The following is an 8,984-nucleotide window of genomic DNA, read 5'->3' as shown; positions in this document are numbered from 1 at the left end:
TTTCAATTAAACAACTTGTATACAAAGCCAGTGCTCCAGTTTCAATATGGATGGAAACACTCTCAAAGACAGTCTATCGAAGTGCAAACAATGCTCACAACCCATCGCCCGTTCAAACTGCATTGGCTGTGAGGGTTTTTGCAACGAAATTTTTCACGCTTTTTGTGCGAAACCGAATACCGAAAAGTTGATACGTTATCAAAAATCTCGCAACTTGTGCTGGATGTGCAACTCATGCAGCGATTTGATGTCCAACCAACGAATCAACCGTAATACGCTGTTGAACCGAGTTTATTCTGAAGCGAAATCCCCAAAACCTGAAGAAATTACTCGCATTGATGATGAAATTGCGGAATTGAAAAAGCAGATAGAATCAATTCATCATTCGCTCGCAAATGCCACTGTCATTCCCTCTCGCAACGAAACGAAGAATATGGATTCATCGATCGTAAATCTCCCTGCTGCTGTGTCGTCGTTGAAAGGTCTACCTGAAACCCAACTAGGCACAAGAGCTGCAAACCATCTGATCAGTACACTCAAAAAAATCCAAACGTCATTGCTACGTGAAAAATCACGTAGATCATTCCAAATTCATTTTACCTTCACCCCAACTAACAATTTTAGCGCTATAAGCCAAGATTATTTGCTTTGTGCTGTATAACAGTTGAATTGAAGCAGCGAACGCAGCAAAAAATGAAAGCTGTCAAAAATAGAACGATTAGCGTTAATACAGCTGTAACGCAAACGTTTTGCAGCTACAAATCTTAGCTGAATAAATTTCGTCAGTTATCGCTTTTGCTGCTTTCACTAAGCTGTAACTCAACACCGTAAAAGATAGCAACCTAATGATGTGGAATAAAACTCGCCATCAGCAATCCGGCTGCTTCTATACAATATGATTTGTTATGCTGCTCAATATATATTTAAGAAGCGTTTTGTCGTCAGTTATACAGCGAGCATACAGCAGTAAGCTGTAAAACAACAACTTGTGGCACATCTACTCAGCTTGTTGGATGTAAACATTGCGTTTGACGTTTCGCACCCTTTTACAGCCTGATGAAGTGGTGTAAGCGCGGCTATGACATCTTTTACGAAAATTATAAAATATTGTGTGAACCGTTTCCGATGTAGAACAAAACGGTGTGTTTTCTTTGCCTTTCGATATAGACTGTGGTGGCAACAAGGACAGCGTCGAGACTTGTGGATGCAGAGATCGTGAGTTCGATTCCAAGCGGTGGCAGGTAACGTTGGGAACATTAAATTCAGATACTTATGATATGAATTCCGGAAGCTGTGAAACAGCTTGAAAATATTATTTAATCGATAATACAGCGAAGCTGTATGATAATTATTCAACACTTGCGAAATGGTTGAGAAAGCGCCTTCCGAAGATGTGACACAGCTACTTGTCGCATAACTGTCGAGATAGAGCAATGATGGGTATGAATAAGAGCTGCCAACACAGCTTAAAAATAGCTGAGTAGATTCGCCAGATTTGTTGGTAAAAGGATCGCATAGAAGCTTTCGTTCGTATGTACAGCGCCTTTACTCAGCATAAAGCCGTATAAAGAGGGTCTAGAGAATGTTTACATTTGCACTAAATGTTAGTTGGGACTTCACCTGACTAAGATAAAGATCACTAAACCATTCATAACCACCAAATAGTGACTCGGTAATGTTTACTGAGGTTACCTATCGCGCTTACGTGGAATTCACGTAGGTGCCTGAGTTCATTTTGACATTTGCATAGTGTACGTACATTCGCTGTTGAGCTCAAATCCTAAGATGGCGCCCGCTTGATTCAGAAGCTGCTGCTGCTTTAAACAATGTGTAAGATTGATTTCAAGGTAAATATGCTTTGAATACAGAAGAATCCCTGCATTACTTCATATTTTATTCGTGATTTTGATTTATAACTTCTATCAATTATAGCACGCGAAGGCTTCAACATGGCAGACCAAACTCACAAAATTGGGAAAACAGGATTCAAAATGCTCTGACAATAAAAATATCACAATCTTTTAAGTTTGTTTACATTGGGAATTAGTTTTCTTCCAAAGCCTATTAGAAATAAGATTGGTCTTTATTACAGTTAAATTTAATGCAAAACCATCTAGGTCCTATTGAAACGCTTCGTAAAGGCTACCGGAAAATCCACGTAGCTCTTACGTTTAGCGGCGGTGGAATGGACGAACTTCAAAAGTTCATGCGTTCATTCTGGGTTACCTAGGATTAACGTAAGAGCTACGTGGAAAGTGCGATGGAAAAAAATCACGTATGTTTTCACGTAACAATGACGTTTGGATTATTTTGAGTGTACAATTGTGGAAGAGAGGTTTTGGCTTTTTCTATGGCGGCATCCACAAATTACGTAACGCTATAGGGGGAGGGGGGGAGTAGGCTCAAGCGTTACGGCTCATACAAAAATTTAAAAAATTTCATACAAAAAGCGTTACGGAAGGGGGGGGAGGGGGTCAAAAATGTCCAATTTTAGTGTTACGTAATAAATGGACGCCGCCTATCTAGAATCAAAAACTGTGTGAATGAACGAGAAATTTTCAAATTGGCCTCCAATGCTTTAGGCACCGATGAGGGTTCATTCAAATATTACGTAACGCAAAATTTACCAATTTTGGACCCCCTCCCTCCCCCACGTAACAGCTTTTGTATGGAAAATTTTAAATTTGTATATGGACCGTAACACTAGTAAAGACCCCCTCCCTCCCCCTGTTGCGTTACGTAATATTTGAACAATCCCTGATATAGTTGTTAAGAAGTTAGTTTCAACATGGAAGGACTCAATCTCAATGCCTTTTATATCTTTCAAATAGAGATGGTCGGGTTTCACATTTTTCAAACCCGAACCCGACCCGTACCCGACTTATTTTATTCCTTCAAACCCGGACCCGACCCGAACCCGAGACAAAAATTAAAAAGGAAACCCGGACCCGACCCGAACCCGAAAAATTTCAGCTGTTCAAACCCGAACCCGACCCGAAACCCTAAAATATTTTCTAAGGAAAACCCGAATAGAACCCGAGTTTGAAAAGATGATAAATTCATCGTTTCTGATACATAGAGATGCTTTTGGGTTGTTACTTTGTGAACAATTCTCACCAAACCCGACCCAAACCCGACCCAAACCCGACTTTTTTCAAGCCCGAACCCGACCCGTACCCGATATTTTTTTAGCGTTCAAACCCGACCCGTACCCGAACCCGAAAAAATAAAAACTTTCAAACCTGAACCCGGGTACGGGTCATACGAAATAACAAATTGGTAGTGAAACACATTGCGTTTGTTCAAACAACATAGACGTCACTTCGTTACAGTGGTTCCCAATAATTGTTGCGAAATTCTCTGAATTGCAATCCGCTAGGCCAAGTATTTGGAGGAAGTGCCATTCGTTTAAGGCGAATAACGATTCCGATTTTGAAAGTAGAGATGGTCGGGTCTCGGGTTTTCAAACCCGAAACCCGACCCGTACCCGAACCCGACGGGTTCGGGTTTGAAAGTTTTTATTTTTTCGGGTTCGGGTACGGGTCGGGTTTGAACGCTAAAAAAATATCTGGTACGGGTCGCGTTCGGGCTTGAAAAAAAGGCGGTTTTGGGTCGGGTTTGGTGAGAATTGTTCACAAAGTAACAACCCAAAAGCATCTCTATGTATCAGAAACGATGAATTTATCATCTTTTCAAACTCGGGTTCTATTTGGGTTTTCCTTAGAAAATATTTTAGGGTTTCGGGTCGGGTTCGGGTTTGAACAGCAGAAATTTTTCGGGTTCGGGTCGGGTCCGGGTTTCCTTTTTAATTTTTGTCTCGGGTTCGGGTCGGGTCCGGGTTTGAAGGAATAAAATAAGTCGGGTACGGGTCGGGTTCGGGTTTGAAAAATGTGAAACCCGACCATCTCTAGTAGGAACATGTTTCGTTTGTTGCAACGACTAATGGAGACGAGCCTTGTGCTGATTGGTGGGTGGTAAATTAGGCAACGGTATATAAAGGAACGAGTTTGTTTGTAGAGTTCAGTAAGGGACGAATGACCTTCGGGTTAAAGTCCCTCTCAAACAACAACAACAATGTAGAGTTCAGTTTTGATTCAGCCATCAGTGAATAAACATCGGTTAAGTTAAAGTGAAAAGTTCTCGTTTCTCTTGGACCACCGAAATAAAAACATTCTTTTTGATGGCTTTTGAGTTGTTTGAAAATATTCACCGAGTCGAGCTATCGTCAGCTGTTGTTCCCGCTGGCATTATCTTCAGCGGAAGGAGTTGCCCATCCGTCAAGTGTCCGTGATCGGACACCAAGAACTTCTCACATGCAATAAAGCTGGATTGTCCTACATTGAAACATTGAGATTTTTGCTCTTTCGGTTAAATTGCATGTGGCTCATAATCAGTTTTAGGGATTGTTATCGTGGGAATCCACAGAGCGATTTTTGTATGACTTCAGTGTAGGCCAATACTGCAATTAAGCATGTTACAATCACTAGCATCTCTTCTCTCCCTATCCTTGTTTTCATATTTGCATCATTAACCCGCCACTACAACGAGCAACAATTCATCGGAGAAGAAGAACATCCCTTATCATAGCAGCGTAATGGCCGATGAAACGCGGATACGGGAACGACCGTCGGATCAACGAAGGATCGCAGCAACTTCCAGCTAAATAGGACAAGTATCGATATAATAGTCTAATTTGGTTCAGGCTTAAGGTGAAGATGAATAGAAGCCAACCCTCACATTTTCAAGAGCACAAATCTGGAGAATCGAACATCCGTGTAAGCTGAAAACTTAATCGATTAGTCACAAGTTGGTGGTGACCAATCGATTAAATTTTCAGGTCAAACCAATGTTCGGTTCTCCAGATTTGTGCTCTTGGAAATTTGAAGTTTGGCTTCAATTCATCTTCACCTTAAATAACAATTTAACATTGACATTTAAGACTATAATCTCATGTAAAAGACAAGGGTAATCACAGTAGCATGACTAAAAAGTACACTTAAATGACAAATTGTTTTTACGTATTTCGACTAGACAGTAATAATACAATAACGACACTACTTTTTCAAACAAATTCGGGATGGCTTATTTACAAAATGTTTCCTTTTCAAAAAAAGCAAGGGAATGTGAGTAAAAAAAAACATTGGGGGTAAAACAAATCATTTCAGATTAAATAATTAGGTACACAGGTAGTTTACTTGAATTTGTTTGTAGAAATTTTTAGATTTACTTCGACGGGCAATACTTAAATTGGAAATATCATACAAATGACATGACGAAACAAATTTTGGTACAGCAACGACGTTGAACAAAACTTTAATGCACGCAGTTCAGATGAATAGTTACGAAATAACAGATTACTTGCTTTACTGCTTGTTTAGATACATAAATAGATCGTTTTCGTGGTAGCGCAATAGCCGAGAAAACGATGAGTATTATAAATTATTATAAATTGAAAGGTAAATCAGATTAAATAATTATCTAATAACAAATTTGTTCCACAGAGCTATTTGCAAAACACCACACATAATCCCTCCTTTCCCAAATCCTTAGGCAACACACTTCACTACCGCTATATGTATGACTGTTCCATGTTCTTTTGACCTTGCATCATTTATACGTGTAGTGGAAGTCTAGAGTAAAAGCAAAACTTAAAGAACCTTCTGGTCAAAGATGTTGCGTTGCCTACTTTCCAAACTCCAAAACCCCCGGTGTACTATGGAAGGTGTGAGTTTTTAAACTTATGCTGGAGACTTGGCCCCTGACCCCCTAGTACATCAATAAAATAAAATGTTTCAACATTGGATATTTTATGTAACTTATTGGTACTATACCAGAGAGGAAGCCTCAGAATCATTTTCACAATTTTATTTTGAATTCTCTGCACAGCGTTCTTCCCGTTATTACAACAGCTAGTCCATATTGGTACAGCTTACAACATAACTGGCCTGAAAATTTGTTTGAATATCAAAAGCTTGTTCTTAAGATAAAGTTTTGATTAAAAAGGGTTTCGTTACATTTGGCTTGAATGCCCTCAATGTGATTTTTGAAAGTTAAATTCTTATCTAGCATGAGCCCTATAGATACTGAAGTTTAAATATTATACAATATTTTCACATCTGACTTACCTGAGCTACCTCAGGGATGTCAAAAATCCTTGTTTGCAGATGACACAGGCCTCTCCGTCAAAGGACAAAGTCTGCGTGTCATCTGTAGTCGATTGCAAAAAAGTTTGGATATATTTTCTTCATACTTGCAAAAATGGAAGATTTCTCCTAATGCTTCCAAAACTCAACTAATAATATTCCCACATAAACCAAAAGCTCTTTATTTGAAACCTTCAAGTAGACATGTTGTTACGATGAGAGGGGTTCCAATAAATTGGTCAGATGAAGTTAAGTATCAGGGCTCATGCTAGATAAGAATCAAATTTCAAAAAACAAATAGAGGGCATTCAAGTCAAATGCAATAAATATGTAAAATGTCTCTATCCCCTTATTAATAGAAAATCAAAACTTTGTCTTTAGAATAAGCTTTTGATATTCAAACAAATTTTCAGGCGAGCCATGTTGTATGCTGTACCAGGAAGAAAGCTCTGCAGAGAATTCAAAATAAAATTTTGAAAAAAATTCTGAAGCTTCCTCCCTGGTATAGTACCAATGAGTTACAAAGAATATCCAATGTTGAAACATTGGAACAAATGTCAAATAAAATAATTAATAATTTCAGGCAAAAATCGTAACAATCTTCTATTGCCACGATTAATGCGTTATACGTTTAGGTTAAGTTAGGTTAAGTAAATTCAAAGCGTGTTTTTCTCTTATAAGCAGGTGAAATCAACTCACCTGTAAAAAATCTGAACTGCTACGGAAAATGAAATTTTTAGAGAAAATCCTAAGAAATCGTTCAAGGTATCTCTGGAGAAATCATTAAAAGAATTCTTGAAGATGTCTTGGAATCTTAGGGAAATCGATGCAAAATTACTGGATTAATTCCTTGGGTCACTTCACTCGAGTCGAAAGTTGTCTATTGGTTAGGGAAGATGTACCGGTATTCGCCACTCCGGATTATATACCGTTATACGACACAAATTAGCAAACTTTTCGTCAAAACGCTTCAAGATGATACGGAAATATTGTTACACGTCTCAAAATAAAATAGCGAAAAATCCTTCTTCTTAAAATTGTTGCTCCTTTGCGCTTTATTTCACCATGGTGTTCCTGATTCACCACTCTCCATATGAAATCAACGTAGGTGGCGAATTCAGGAACTGAAATTAAAAACATGGCGAATACAAAAACAAAGTTTCTGAACAGTTGTTTTTTTTAATTTTTCCTGCTTAATATGGATTGAAAGCGCTTTCTTTTAACATATTGAGAGTAATCAAAGGTCATTTGATTTACTTATAAGAATTATTTTTTCTTAGGGAGGCGAATACTGGTACCGACAAATTTCACCTCACGCCTGTCTTAGAATAAGCCTAATTGCTATCTGAAATTGACAATTTCGTATAGGCAAACGGCTTTGGGGCATAAATAAATATAATTCGAACAAAATCAAATAGATTTGCAGAAAAGTAGTTTGGTTGAGGATTTCCATGTGTAAACATACTCATTACCAAAGTTACTCCATAACCAAAATTCGACTTTAGACTACAATGGGGATTCGCTCGTTGGTGCTCCGCTACATGGAATGACTCGATGGTTGGATGTTCGCTGGTGGGGAAAATCCCAACTAAAAAGCACCCGTATGTCAAGAGAATGCGGCCAAGACAAAGTACATGTACAGTCACCCCACGTAGTTGAATCACCCACAATTTATGAATCAGCTGACTTCAAAAGACAAAATTATTATCAAACTTGGCACAAAACATCACAGAATTATTTTTACACATAGTTTCTTATCAGTAGAAATAATTCTGTGATGTTATGTGACAAGTTTGATAATAATTTTGTCTTTTGAAATCAGCTGATTCATAAATTGTGGGTAATTCAACTGCGTGGGGTCACTGTACATGCTAGCTGGTGGGGCCGAGCGCGATAGGGCTCACCTAGGTAGCAGTGTTACGATAGACGGGAATATGTTCGGCTAACTATGGCCTTCACAAGAAGCTGCGGTCAAAATATGTTAACACCCGCACCAAATGTACCATGTACAAAACGCTCAAGGCCGGTAGTCTTCTACGGACATGAAACGTGGACGATGCTCGAGGAGGACTTTCAAGCACTTGGACTTTTCGAACGTCGCTTGCTTAGGACGAACTTTGGCGTTGTGCAGGAAAACGGTGTGTGGCGATGGATAGAATATGTTCAAACCTTCCGATTATGAAACTATAGACAAAATACTGATCTCTAGCGAGAAAAAATCCGATGTACATTCGATTTTCATAATCGTCTGGTTCAGACATAGCGTGACAGGGCATGTTGCAAGAATGTCGGTTGATACAAGAAGGCGTGGAGCGCAGCGAGCTAGATGGGCGTATCAAGCACGCAAACAAATTTTGTTGTATAATCGACCGGATCCATGGTAGAATTAAGAACTGCACCAACGATTTTCAACCGACTACAAAAATCTGTTAAGTTTACTATAATCTGGTGAAAATCACTGAGCAGTGCAGTAAATTTGACTATGTTCATAGTAGCATCCACTACAAAGCATTGTATTTCAATCCGTGACACCCACCGTACAACACAGTGTGGTCAAAAGTATGATGCTAAACTTCTCAAATCAAGATTTCTAGTCAAAAATACTACAACTCTGGTTAAATCAACAGTAGAAATTTTCTTGTGTAGTGATGTTGACTATGTTTTGGTAGAGTTAACAGATTAATGTAGTCGGTTAAAAATCGTTGGTGCAGTTCTTAATTTTACCATGGATTCAGTAGTTTCTACAATAAAATTCATTTCAGTGAGTGGGTATGGATTTGACGAGCGTGGGGCAGAACCGAGAATGGAGAGATGCAGCCACGAACCGAGTAGATACTGGAA

Source organism: Aedes aegypti, chromosome 3 (assembly GCF_002204515.2).
Source record: "Aedes aegypti strain LVP_AGWG chromosome 3, AaegL5.0 Primary Assembly, whole genome shotgun sequence".
In the NCBI taxonomy this organism is placed as follows: domain Eukaryota; kingdom Metazoa; phylum Arthropoda; class Insecta; order Diptera; family Culicidae; genus Aedes; species Aedes aegypti.
The sequence above is the reverse complement of the archived record's forward strand: the minus strand, read 5'-3'. Positions refer to the sequence as shown.